The sequence below is a fragment of the Oncorhynchus masou genome, chromosome 15 (genome assembly GCF_036934945.1).
Source record: "Oncorhynchus masou masou isolate Uvic2021 chromosome 15, UVic_Omas_1.1, whole genome shotgun sequence".
Lineage (NCBI taxonomy): Eukaryota > Metazoa > Chordata > Actinopteri > Salmoniformes > Salmonidae > Oncorhynchus > Oncorhynchus masou.
The window spans coordinates 19,158,662-19,171,285 of record NC_088226.1 but is presented as its reverse complement, the minus strand read 5'-3'; the positions used below and the strand labels follow the sequence as shown (position 1 = coordinate 19,171,285).

Below are 12,624 nucleotides of genomic sequence, written 5' to 3'. Positions count from 1 at the left end.
TGTCTGTCTGTCTGTCTGTCTGTCTGTCTGTCTGTTACCAGTGCATAGCTACTCTGTCTGTCTGTCTGTCTGTCTGTCTGTCTGTCTGTCTGTCTGTCTGTCTGTCTGTCTGTCTGTCTGTTACCAGTGCATAGCTACTCTGTCTGTCTGTCTGTCTGTCTGTCTGTCTGTCTGTCTGTCTGTTACCAGTGCATAGCTTCATTGTCCTGTCTGTCTGTCTGTTACCAGTGCATAGCTACATTGTCTGTCTGTCTCTCTGTCTCACCTCAACCTATACGTCCAATGTCAGCTTCATCATCATTCATCTCCAGTGAGTATATGGTGTTTGGTCCAGACAGTCTCCTCCATGGTGGGGATCTCATAGCTTTATTACTGAGATTTATAGCCTCTTTATGGAGCAGACTCCCACTAGAAGTGCCCCTCCGCTCTTACACCAATGGCTCCTCATACTCGGTCTTTCCCACTGGAGGGGGAGTGTGTGTGTGTGTGTGTGTGTGAAGTCTTTAAGGGCCTCTGTCTCAGCCCCAGCCCTCCTGGCATCACTTCATTCCATTTCATTTCCTCCTTTAATGGCTGCTGAGCTTGGGAATGGACCATTACCCTCCCTCTACCGCTCTCTACCTCCATCACCTCTATCTTTCTCTCTCTCTGTCCATCGCCAAGTGTCGCCATGGCGAGGGTCGCTAATGAATCGAGACTTCTTTTTTTTTAATGGCGAACGAGCGGGATCTATCTAGAGGGAGAGAGATTTTGTTTTTAACACCCCTCTCTCTTTTTCTTTTTTTCTATGGTTGAATTGTGTGTGTGTGTGTGTGTGTGTGTGGTTATGAGTGTGTCCACGTGACTGTTGTCACAGTAGTCTCCTTTTATGCACTCTGGAGCTGCGTTGGTAGTAACCAACTCGCTAGCTACCAACTGGTCCTAATGGCCTGGTACTCTGGGCTCTACTGCCCCTCGAACCGCTCTGACGCTAATCCAAATGCAATCGAAAATAATATCAAACACTTATCATCATAACAGTGCTTTAAATTTTTTTTTTGCCTCACTGTGATTGATCAGTTTGAAGAAAGAGCGTCAACGACAGGTTGTGACTGAGTGGAAAACATGGTACTTGTGGATGTTTCAAAGCAGAATGAAATGGACAGAGCTTTTCTAAGGTGAGGATTCATTCAAAACACACACAGGCATATTAGAGCTTTTGCATAAAAAAATTTAAAAAACTGAATTAAAATGATTGTGCCGTGAAACAATACATCGCCTACCGCATGGCAGAAAAACAATTTAAAAAGCAGCCTGTACTCCAAAATGTCATAAATTCAAGCAACCGCCTTTGAGTGTCCTGTATTATTATGCATGCTGGATGGACTGGTTGCCCTACGCTACGCTGCAAACGTTCTATCGATGAGTCTGGGAGAGAATGTATAGGTCAAGGCGATGCTGTTAGTTCATTGATTGTGCAGGGAGGCTTACAGAGTTAGCCTACAATTATAGTGAATTTTTATTTGATTTTGAATAGCCCAGTAATAGAAATTTAAACAAATATTTTTGTAATTTAATAGAATGACAATTCCAATTTGTGGATTTCCCCACTCTGGCTCGATTCCAATAGAAACTGATATTATTTTGCAAGCCAGCATGATGTGACTTGATGCTGGCTTTGTTGGTGACCAGCTTATGATGGTCACCAGTGTCCAAACAGTGAATGCAGCTTCGGCTGGTCACCGGCAAAAGCAGCACCTCTGCTGGACCAACCTTAGCAGTTTTATTTGTGCATATGTGTGTGGGTGTGAGGGTGTATGTGTTAGTGATGGGGGGAATCGGGATATTATATTTGACGATGTTTGCATTGTATTGTTTTGACTATCGCAATAGTGTTTTTTTTCGCTTGTTGGCTGTACCAGCACCAAAACTCCTTCATAGCTTGTTCTCATGTACCAGCACCAAAACTCCTTCATAGCTTGTTCTCATGTACCAGCACCAAAACTCCTTCATAGCTTGTTCTCATGTACCAGCACCAAAACTCCTTCATAGCTTGTTCTCATGTACCAGCACCAAAACTACCAGCACCAAAACTCCTTCATAGCTTGTTCTCATGTACCAGCACCAAAACTCCTTCATAGCTTGTTCTCATGTACCAGCACCAAAACTCCTTCATAGCTTGTTCTCATGTACCAGCACCAAAACTCCTTCATAGCTTGTTCTCATGTACCAGCACCAAAACTCCTTCATAGCTTGTTCTCATGTACCAGCACCAAAACTCCTTCATAGCTTGTTCTCCATCTTCTTTTTAAAATAGGGAGCCCTATTTATTTCCAGAACCTTTATTTCCATGACTGATCACTTGTTTTCTCATGGCTCTCTCTCTTGTCCCTCTGCAGCAGACATACGATGAGCAATATGTTTGGAACATCGATTTGCAATACACTCACAGTATCCATTCGCAATACATATCGTGAGAATATCGTGAGGTCCCCTGGCAATTCCCAGCCCTAGTATGTGTGCGTGCATGTGTTAGTGTGCGTAGTGCACCCCGTTCTCATTTGCGGCCTGGCCCTGAGGAAATGGCTCCATGAAGACCAATTACGTCCCTCCACCTTCCTCTCCTACAGATGCCAATCAATCAATTAACCAATCGATACTCATCTGCTAAGCTCGTCCGGGCCCACCAGCCAGCTCCATCAGGCACCGCAATCAATTACTTTTCGCCTCGCAGTTCACTGGAGGGTCGTCTGATCTGTCCCTCCCTCCTTTCCTGCTTCCATTAAGACCCCTCCCTCCCTCCTGTGTATGATGACCACACATTTCTATTTTCTTCCTCCGAGGTTTCTGGGCTTGGAGCAGCTACACAGAGCAGTGCAGCTAACTATAGCTGAGGGAATAGTGTTGGAGAGAGAGAGAGCGAAAGGCGTTGTATTTTCCCCCAGTTCCCTTTTTGACTTCCTGTCTGGATTTACAATCTACAGTTGGGCCACCCACTTTGATAGTGTGTATTTATGTGTGTGTGTTTGTTCGGGTGTGTTTTTTCAGAGGTGGGGGACAGGGGGGTGTGTAAATGACAGCTTTCATTATCGATGGTGGCAGGATTACCCGGTGTGTTTTAGAGTCTTGCTGTTTCTCATCTAACACACACTCACCAGCGGGGATGGGGTCCTATGGGTTGTTTGTCATCAGAGTCGGTGTGAGTATCGATTGGCTCAGTTTAATGTTATTCCGCTTCGTCACAGAAATGAAGGGACATCTTAGGACGGAGGGTGGAGGACGTGTGTGTGTGTGTGTGTGTGTTTCAGGGAGTCAGTGTGTGTGTGTGTGTGTCTTTATGTGTCCAGCCCTCGCGCTACAGCAAACAAAGAAAAGTACGAGGGGTTCACGACAACAATTACAAAATACAACCAAAGTGCTTTAACAAGGATACTTTTTTATGTTTTTTGTGGGGGAAACCCTCTTGTCGTCTGTGGTTATCTGAGCAGGGTTAGTAACAACATCAGTGTATCATCGTCATCACCACCACCATTATCATTACCTTACACAGACAGACGGACGGACGGACGGACGGACGGACGGACGGACGGACGGACAAAGCCCTATTTATATTATATAGACCAGTGCATAGCTACTGACATACAAATGCCACTGACATGCAAATAAACACACGGTCATAATCAAACTCCGTAACATCACTACCTTTTCATTATCACCACGTCTCACCGCCGTGAAATTATCACAGCTATGTGCACTTGATGTTGTAACCGTCCGTCAGCAATGTGCTGCCAACATTACTATAATCATCATCATCATCATCATCATCATCTCTCACAAAAGGCATACATACTCATTCCACCTTTTTTCTCCAGGCAAAAACATGCCTTTTGCCCTTTACTCCACAAACATATTCTTGCTCTTTCAGGATATCAGAGCCCCTCTGAAGCCTAAGATGTCTTTATCAAAGATGGAGCCTTAGGGAAGAGGGCATGAAGAGAATAGGAAGACATCCTCAGTCTCCGCTCACACATGGAGAATGAGAAGCCTAGCTAGCTCTCCCCATCGCCTTTTTTCTGCTGTTTCTTCCCTTTTCACTGTTAGCACGAGCTAGCGTGTCCGGAGCTCCCCCCCCCTGTTTCTTGTTAGCCTCCATTAGCCTGCTAATATTGCTAGCACCGAGGGTTGCTAACTCCACTAGCAGTGTATTAGAAAGGTATTGTAGGTATTAGCCTTCCCAGCACTTATTCCTCGCTGCAGCTTGGAATCCCGATGAATTGTAAAATGGTGGCCTTAGCGCTACTAGCTGTAGCCTAGTTATGTTTTTATTTTGCGTTGGCACTGCTAGCCTCAATTACAACAGGGGCAGCAGGGTAGACTAGTGGTTAGAGCGTTGGACTAAAGGTTGCAAGTTCAAATCCCCGAGCTGACAAGGTACAAAATCTGTCGTTCTGCCCCTGGACAGGCAGTTAACCCACTGTTCCTAGGCCGTCATTGAAAATAAGAATTTGTTCTTAACTGACTTGCCTAGTAAAATAAAGGTAAAAATAAAAAATTAAATATGTCCTTGTCCGGAATTCTGTTAAAAGTATTAGCCCTGTAAGCCTCCTTAGCTCTGCTAGCGTCGAACAATTGTCCATATCAAGCCCATTGTCAACCATTACTGAAGGCCGTTAGCCTTATAATGTAAGCCCAGCATACCCCTAGCCTTGATACATTAGCCAACAAAGCTCCTTCAGCCTGGTAGGCATTGAGGAGACATGGAGAGCCCTAGGCCACATTACCTTTGGAGCACTAGGCTACATTAGCAGCAGCTGGCAGCAGGGGTCCTCTCCATCTCACGTGCCACTAAGCACGTGGTGGTCACACTAAGCCTGACATTCAGAACCATTAGTGGGCTGTACTGTACTGTAGGTGATACCGCGACCAACAGCAGCATTGGCTTGTAGATTATAGTACAGCAACGGAGGAAGTGGGAGGATGACGTACTGCATAGTGGATATTACAGGATAGTAATGGAGGGATATGGAGGAGTGGGTGGTTGACTTACAGGGGGACGTACTGTACAGCAGGATAGGAATAGTGGTGTTACTGTGTCTGCGTACATATGCATGAGGCATGTTGGATTATGGATATATGTGAAAAAGGCTGTGTGTGTGTGTGTGTGTGTGTGTGTGTGTGTGTGTGTGTGTGTGTGTGTGTGTGTGTGTGTGTGTGTGTGTGTGTGTGTGTGTGTGTGTGTGTGTGAGCGAGAGATTGTGTGTGTGTTAGCTGTTGACTGTGGCAGTGACTGACAGCCAAGGGTGTGTCTGTGAGGGATCATGGGGGGTCAACGTCCTCTAACCTATGACCTCTAACTCCCGTGGCTTCGCCAGTCTCAGGGACAGATGGGGCCTCCCCACTCTCAGGCCCTATGAAGAGCCCCTACATAGTCACCTCATAAATCACTACTAACACTATAGGCCACTTCCTTTACACTGAAGCTTTGTCTATGTCTTTTCCTCCAAATCAGTGGTGGGCAAACTACAGATTATTATTTTGGGTTCAAATACCACTCCAGGCCACACTTGAATGCCTAAAACAAGAGAGAGGGGGAGTTCGTTTTTTGGGAGGGGATAGACAATGGCCCTAAAGAGAGTCCAATCCTTTGCTCTTCTACAGTGGTTCCCAAACCAATGTATCAGATCTTACAGTTTATCTGTGATCCACCGTTTTGAGAAACCTTTCTACTATGATTGGCACTAGATCAGTCGTTATCGTGTGATATAAGTGAATAGAAAATACCTGGAATCACCATTCCTCTCCACGTCCTCCTTCCTATAGAGGAGTTGTGTGCTGGCCAAACCCCATTGTGCTGGCCAAACAGACACGTTACTCAATGCACCATGCTTTAGGGAACACTGTGCTGACTCATTTCAGTTGAGTCTAAAACACTGCTGTCTATGGTTTTTTTCCTGACACATCAGCTGATGAGTCCTATCTATGCATGCTGACTGCCATGTGCGTGTGTTTAAATCAGTGTGTGTGTGTGTGTGTTTTTGAGCGAGTTTATACTATTTACATGCCTCAAATGTTTTGTCCATGCGTATACGTTCTATGTATGAGTGTGGAATGTGTTTAGTTGTCTGTGCATACAGACTGTTTTGGACTGTGATTTTGTCTACTTGGATGGTCATATTTGATGTATGTGGGCCTAAAGGAAAATGGGTCTGTCTTTGTGTTTGTAATGTGTGCATCGTTTGTGTGGGTATGCATGTTGGTGCACGTGTGTATGTGGGTATGCATATTGGTGCACGTGTGTGTGGGGGTGTGTGTGTGTGTGTGTGTACATGGGAGATCTCCAGCACTCACTGGATCTCTGTCCTCACGAGTCAGAGGAAGTGGGTTTACAGCCTACTGTAGATAGAGTGGAGCACTAGCTAAACAGCCTAGCTATCCTGCGATATTAATAACCCACCACTCTGCCTCCACACACACACACACACACACACACACACACAATTATGCCAGCACACGTACATACACACCATGACCCCTCTCTTCCAATGGAACACAATTCCAGCCATACGTTTCATAAAGTATAGGCACTATTGGAAGCCATGTCTATTAGCAGTGGTTTATAGATGGACAACGGAGGGTTACAGAGGGAGGATAGAAGAGATGCTGCAGAGTGAGTCAGATTTGCACTAGCTATACACACTGAACAAAATAAATAAATGCAACATGTAAAGTGTTGGTCCCATGTTTCATGAGCTGAAATAAAAGATCCCAGAAATTCCCCATATGCACTTAAAGCTTATTTCTCTCAAATTTTGTGCAACAATCTGATAATCCATCCACCTGACAGGTGTGGTATATCAAGAAGCTGATTAAACTGCATGATCATTACACAGGTGCACCTTGTGCTGTGGACAATAAAAGGCCACTCTAAAATGTGCAGTTTTGTCACACAATACAATCCCACAGATGTCTCAAGTTGAGGGAGCATGCAACAGGCATGCTCACTGCATCAATGTCCACCAAAGATGTTGCCAGAGAATTGAATGTTCATTTCTCTATCATAAGCCGCCTCCAATGTCGTTTTAGAGAATTTGGCAGAGTGCTCTATGGTGGTGGCGGGATTATGTTATGGGCAGGCATAAACTACGGACAAAGAACACAATTGCAATTTATTGATGGCAATTTGTATGCACAGAGATACCATGACGAGATCCTGAGGTCCATTGTTGCGCCATTCATCCACTGCCATCCCCTCCATGAGCATGATAATACACAAGGATCTGTACACGATTCCTGGAAGCTGAAAATGTCCCAGTTCTTCCATGGCCTGCATACTCACCAGACATATCAGCCATTGAGCATGTTTGGGATGCTCTGGATCGACATGTACGACAGCATGTTCCACTTCCCGCCAATATCCAGCAACTTCGCACAGCCATTGAAGAGGAGTGAAGCAGCCTGATCAACTCTATGGGAGGATGTGTTGCGCTGCATGAGGCAAGTGGTGGTCACACCAGATACTGACTGGTTTCCTGATCCACGCCTCTACCTATTTTTTTAAGGTATCTGTGACCATCAGATGCATATCTGATTTCAAGTCATGTGAAATCCATAGATTAGGGCCTAATTCATTCATTTCAATTGACTGATTTTCTTATATGGGTCTCGTTTATTTATAAATATCGAGTCAGGTGGGAAATTCACGGATCTATTTCCCAACTTTTTAGACCCGTGAAGACCTCTACTCTGAGTTCATTTTTTTATTTTATTTTTATTTAACAGTGGTTTAACTGCCTTGTCCAGGGGCAGAATGACAGATTTTTACCTTGTCAGCTCTGGGATTCGATCTGGCAACCTTTCAGTTACTGGCCCAACGCTCTAGACTGGGCTAGGGCCACTGCCCCTAATGGATGTGAGTCAGTGAGTCACTACTGAATTCAGACTGGCTGTGAGTTAATGCTCACTGATAACTGTAGCGGCTACTATTAGTGGTGATGAGTGTGTCAGTACCGGGTATTAGTTACCTATTTCTGCAGGGTCCCGTCAATCCCCCCCCCCCTTACTGTCCTGATCCTGAGTTCTATAACCCCAGAACTTTCCTGTTCATCCAGATAAAAATGTGTAGGCTGCAGAAATCATAAATAAATTCCTTCCTTAGCTTCTCATCTGACTCTGCGTGGGTGTAACCTGCTGCTCAGCACTCACGAGACAGTTGCCTGCATAGTGCACATCGCTGATAACAACCACATCCCTACATTTTGGCAGTGAAGGCAGCCCTTCCACTTACCCAGAGTCGGATGAATTTATGGACATGTGTATATCTCTGTGTGCATCTGAGGAAAGTAGTGACTGGCTCCAACTGGAGCGAGGCGCGAAAGTGCGCCGATGGGAGGGGGGGGATTTATTTATATTAAGTAAACTATCTTGGGGCTGCTGCCTGTTCCTGTGGAATGTCGATCCTGTCCTGTCCCGAATTTGACTCTAGAACTTCATCCCCATTCCTGCCTGAATCCAGCGGGCCCTGCTAGACCTGCAGCTGTCCTGTGTCAATCTCTAGTGTCAGTGGTTTGCATATACAGTGGGGTCTGAAGAGATTGACACCCGTGATAAAGATGAGCAGAAATGACTGTATAAAAATAAATTGTTCAAATATTCAGCTGTACTCTATACTCAAAGAAACAAATCCTACTTTTTGTGTCCCCCCCCCTGAAAGATAAGGGTCAAAATGATCGACACCCCTATTTTAAATACTTTTCAAATACCTCTCCTTGCGAGGATAACGACACTGGGCCGTTTTCTAAAAATGTTTACCGAGTTGGAGAACACGTCGGGAGGGATCTTCGACCATTCATCCAAACAGAATCCTTTCAGATCCTTTGGACTTCTCAATTCAAACCAATTCAAGGTTTCAAAGCAATTCACTTGGTTTCAAATTCAAACCAATTCAAGGTATTCATGTATTCATGTCATCCAACAACAAATGTAAATGCCTGGAGTTTGATAAACAGCATTGGCACTTGGATTGGAATCTGTGTTTTGGTCAGATGACATGAACATAGAGCTCTTTTGGCCACGCCCACCCGTGTTGGGTCTGGCGTCGAAATGAGAACGCATGAACAGAAAAGAACCCTGTACCTACTGTAAAATATGGTGGTAAATCTTTGATGTTACGGGACTATTTTGCTTCCACTGGTTCTGCGGCTGTTATTAAGGTCAATAACTTTACCCAGTATCGGTATTTGAGCCAAATACCTGTTTGTCTCTGACAGGAGGCTGACACTTGGCAGCAAGTGGATCTTCCAGCAAGACGACAACCCCAAACACACGTCAAAATCCACAAAGAAATTGTTCAATGGTCACAAAATCCAAATTTTTTGCGTTGGCCATCTCAGTCTCTGGAATTGATACCAATTGAAAACCTGTGGATTGAATTGAAGAGGGCCGTCCATCAGCGCAGAATCTAGAAGGATTTTGTATGGAGGAATGGCCTAGAGATCCCTCCCAACGTGTTCTCCAACTCCGTGTCCTTTATCCCAGCAAGGTGAGATATTGAAAGGTATTGAAAACAATAATTTTGACCACTACCTTTTTGAGAAAAACCGTATTACTTGTTAAGCAAAATCTCTTTTCTCTGAGCAATTGTTTGCATAAAATCATTTCATTTTCTAATTTTATTGAGCGTACAATATAGCTCAGTATTTGAATTATTTGATACATATTTGCTCATCTTTATCAAGTGTGTCACCTGACTGTATGTGTGAGTATGTACCTGCCCGCGCAGGTGTCTGGGTCAACACACACATGCGCGTTCCATGGTGTGTTGACAAACATGTACATTCATCTTATATGTGTGAGTTAGATACATATTCGACATGTGTGCATCCAGTATTTCATTTTCCGTTTATTTCCCGATAATTCTACATATTAGCAGGAATATCCTTGAGTCTCCACCAATTCGTCGACACCCAGTGGGTGATTTAATACTCACGCACAATGTTCGTTATGGTGTGTCTTGTCCTTAAGACCTCCACTATACTCCATTTTCCATTTTATTCTGCACCCGCTGTTCCATGTTGTCTCTCCTCTGTGAAGTAACTGACATACTGATCAAAGGGTTTGGTCGCAGCATGTAATATATGCCCACAAATATATTCATACTGGAAGATCAAGTAGTTTGTCAAGGATGTACAGACACACTCCCTTCTCTTTTCTCTCCTCTGCTCCTCTTCCCTTCTCCTCTTCTTCTCTCTTCTTCTTTTCTCTCCTCTTCTCCTCTTTTCTTCTCTCTCTTTTCTCTTCTCTCTCTCTTTCCTCTCTTCTCTTTTCTCTCTTCTCTTCTCTTTTCTCTTTTCTTCTCTTCTCTTCTTCTCTTCTCTCTTCCTACTACTGTCAGGTTCATGCATACTGATGCAGCCAGTGTTGGTCACATACTGTAGATGTATAGAGATGCATATATCTATGAACTCCCACTTCTTTATGTATACACTGGCTTATGCCTCTCGTGTGGCCACGCCTTTTCCTCTCAATATAGCCGTCTGTTTCTCTCTCTCTCTCTCTCCTCTCAATATAGCTGTCTCTGTTTCTCTCTGTTTCTCTCTCTTTCCTCTCTCAATATAGCAGTCTCTGTTCTCTCTCTCTCTCTCCTCTCTTTTTCTCCTCTCTCAATATAGCTGTCTCTGTTTCTCTCTTTCTCCTCTCTTACACACTGATAGAAATACACTGACACACACACACACACACACACACACACACACACACACACACACACACATACACACTGATGCACTGGTATACACACATGCCCATGATTAAATGAACGAGTGCATGGCTATGTAAAGGGGACCTATGGGGTTTAACCTACTTAGTCGGGTGTTTTAATAATGTATGAGCGAGATTGAAAGCGGCGAGCACAACAAGGTATCTTCATCCGCTTCCTCTCGCTTTGATCTAGCCCTCCTCCCCCGCTCCCTGTCTCTCTTTCCCCCTGTCTCTCTTTCCCCCTCGCCATCACTCTCTCTCCCTCTGTATCCTTTGAACGTGTTCTACCCAGTGCATTGTGCTAAAGCTCAGGGTAATTCCCAGGTGGGATCTGAGCGGCAAGCGGGATGTAGCCATTCTTGATGTATGGTATTCCTTCTCAGGGAAGGACGAATGGGTGGGTTGGTATATGGATGGCTAGATTAATGGATATTTGAATAATTTGAACATGAGAGTCGTGTATATACCTAATACAGGAGCTGCTGGAAAGTAATACGTGGTCTGAATTAACTGCATCTTGTTCTGTTTTCCTGTTCTGTTCCTATAAGGGTTCTTCGTCATGTTTCTGTTCCTATAAGGGTTCTTCGTCATGTTTCTGTCCCTATAAGGGTTCTTCGTCATGTTTCTGTTCCTATAAGGGTACTTCGTCATGTTTTTGTTCCTATAAGGGTTCTTCGTCATGTTTCTGTTCCTATAAGGGTTCTTCGTCATGTTTCTGTTCCTATAAGGGTTCTTCGTCATGTTTCTGTTCCTATAAGGGTTCTTCGTCATGTTTCTGTCCCTATAAGGGTTCTTCATCATGTTTCTGTTCCTATAAGGGTTCTTCGTCATGTTTCTGTTCCTATAAGGGTTCTTCGTCATGTTTCTGTTCCTATAAGGGTTCTTCGTCATGTTTCTGTTCCTATAAGGGTTCTTCGTCATGTTTCTGTTCCTATAAGGGTACTTCGTCATGTTTCTGTTCCTATAAGGGTTCTTCGTCATGTTTCTGTTCCTATAAGGGTTCTTCGTCATGTTTCTGTTCCTATAAGGGTTCTTCGTCATGTTTCTGTTCCTATAAGGGTTCTTCGTCATGTTTCTGTTCCTATAAGGGTTCTTCGTCATGTTTCTGTTCCTATAAGGGTTCTTCGTCATGTTTCTGTTCCTATAAGGGTTCTTCGTCATGTTTCTGTTCCTATAAGGGTTCTTCGTCATGTTTCTGTTCCTATAAGGGTTCTTCGTCATGTTTCTGTTCCTATAAGGGTTCTTCGTCATGTTTCTGTTCCTATAAGGGTTCTTCGTCATGTTTCTGTTCCTATAAAGGTTTCTACGTCATGTTTTAGAGTTTTGATAGTAATGCTCTGGTGCACTTTTCACAGCAGTCTTGTTTTTATCCCAGACCTTCACCAAGTCTCTCTAAAAGGCCTTTTCATCCCCCCCCTCCCCCGTCAAACACAAACATGTCTGAAAACCCAGTGGTGTTTGGCTGTTTTACGATGGCGGCCCAGGGCCCTGTGCCTGCCGTGTGTGTGTGTGTGTGGGGGCTGACTTCACAAAGCGGGGGTCTGATGCTGGTGAAACACTTTGCAGGAGATCACACACACGCATGCGCCCACACTCACACTCACGCACACTCCTGTCGGCGGCGGGAGCAGCACTTTGCAGGAGATCTATAAAAGTCCCGGCAGTTAAAAACGAGGCCCCTGACCCTATAAAAAAAACGGGCCCTTGCCGGGGCCAGGGCAGAACAAATGCCTCTCAGACAGCTGCAGACAGACATGATAGACCGGGAGGGAGAAAAAGACACTCAAACGATGTTTTCAACTTTCAGACAGCTCCAACCCAGACTCCGAAGAACAGTAAACGCTTCCCTCCTTTGACATGTCAATGCCAGATGGGTGAAAGAGATGGAAG

General features: G+C 44.6%; 1 pseudogene; it reads left to right on the top strand.

The window, feature by feature from the left end:
- The window catches only part of LOC135555827 (retinoic acid receptor alpha-like), a 187,040-nt pseudogene that overhangs the window by 73,519 nt on the left and 100,897 nt on the right, over positions 1–12,624 (top strand).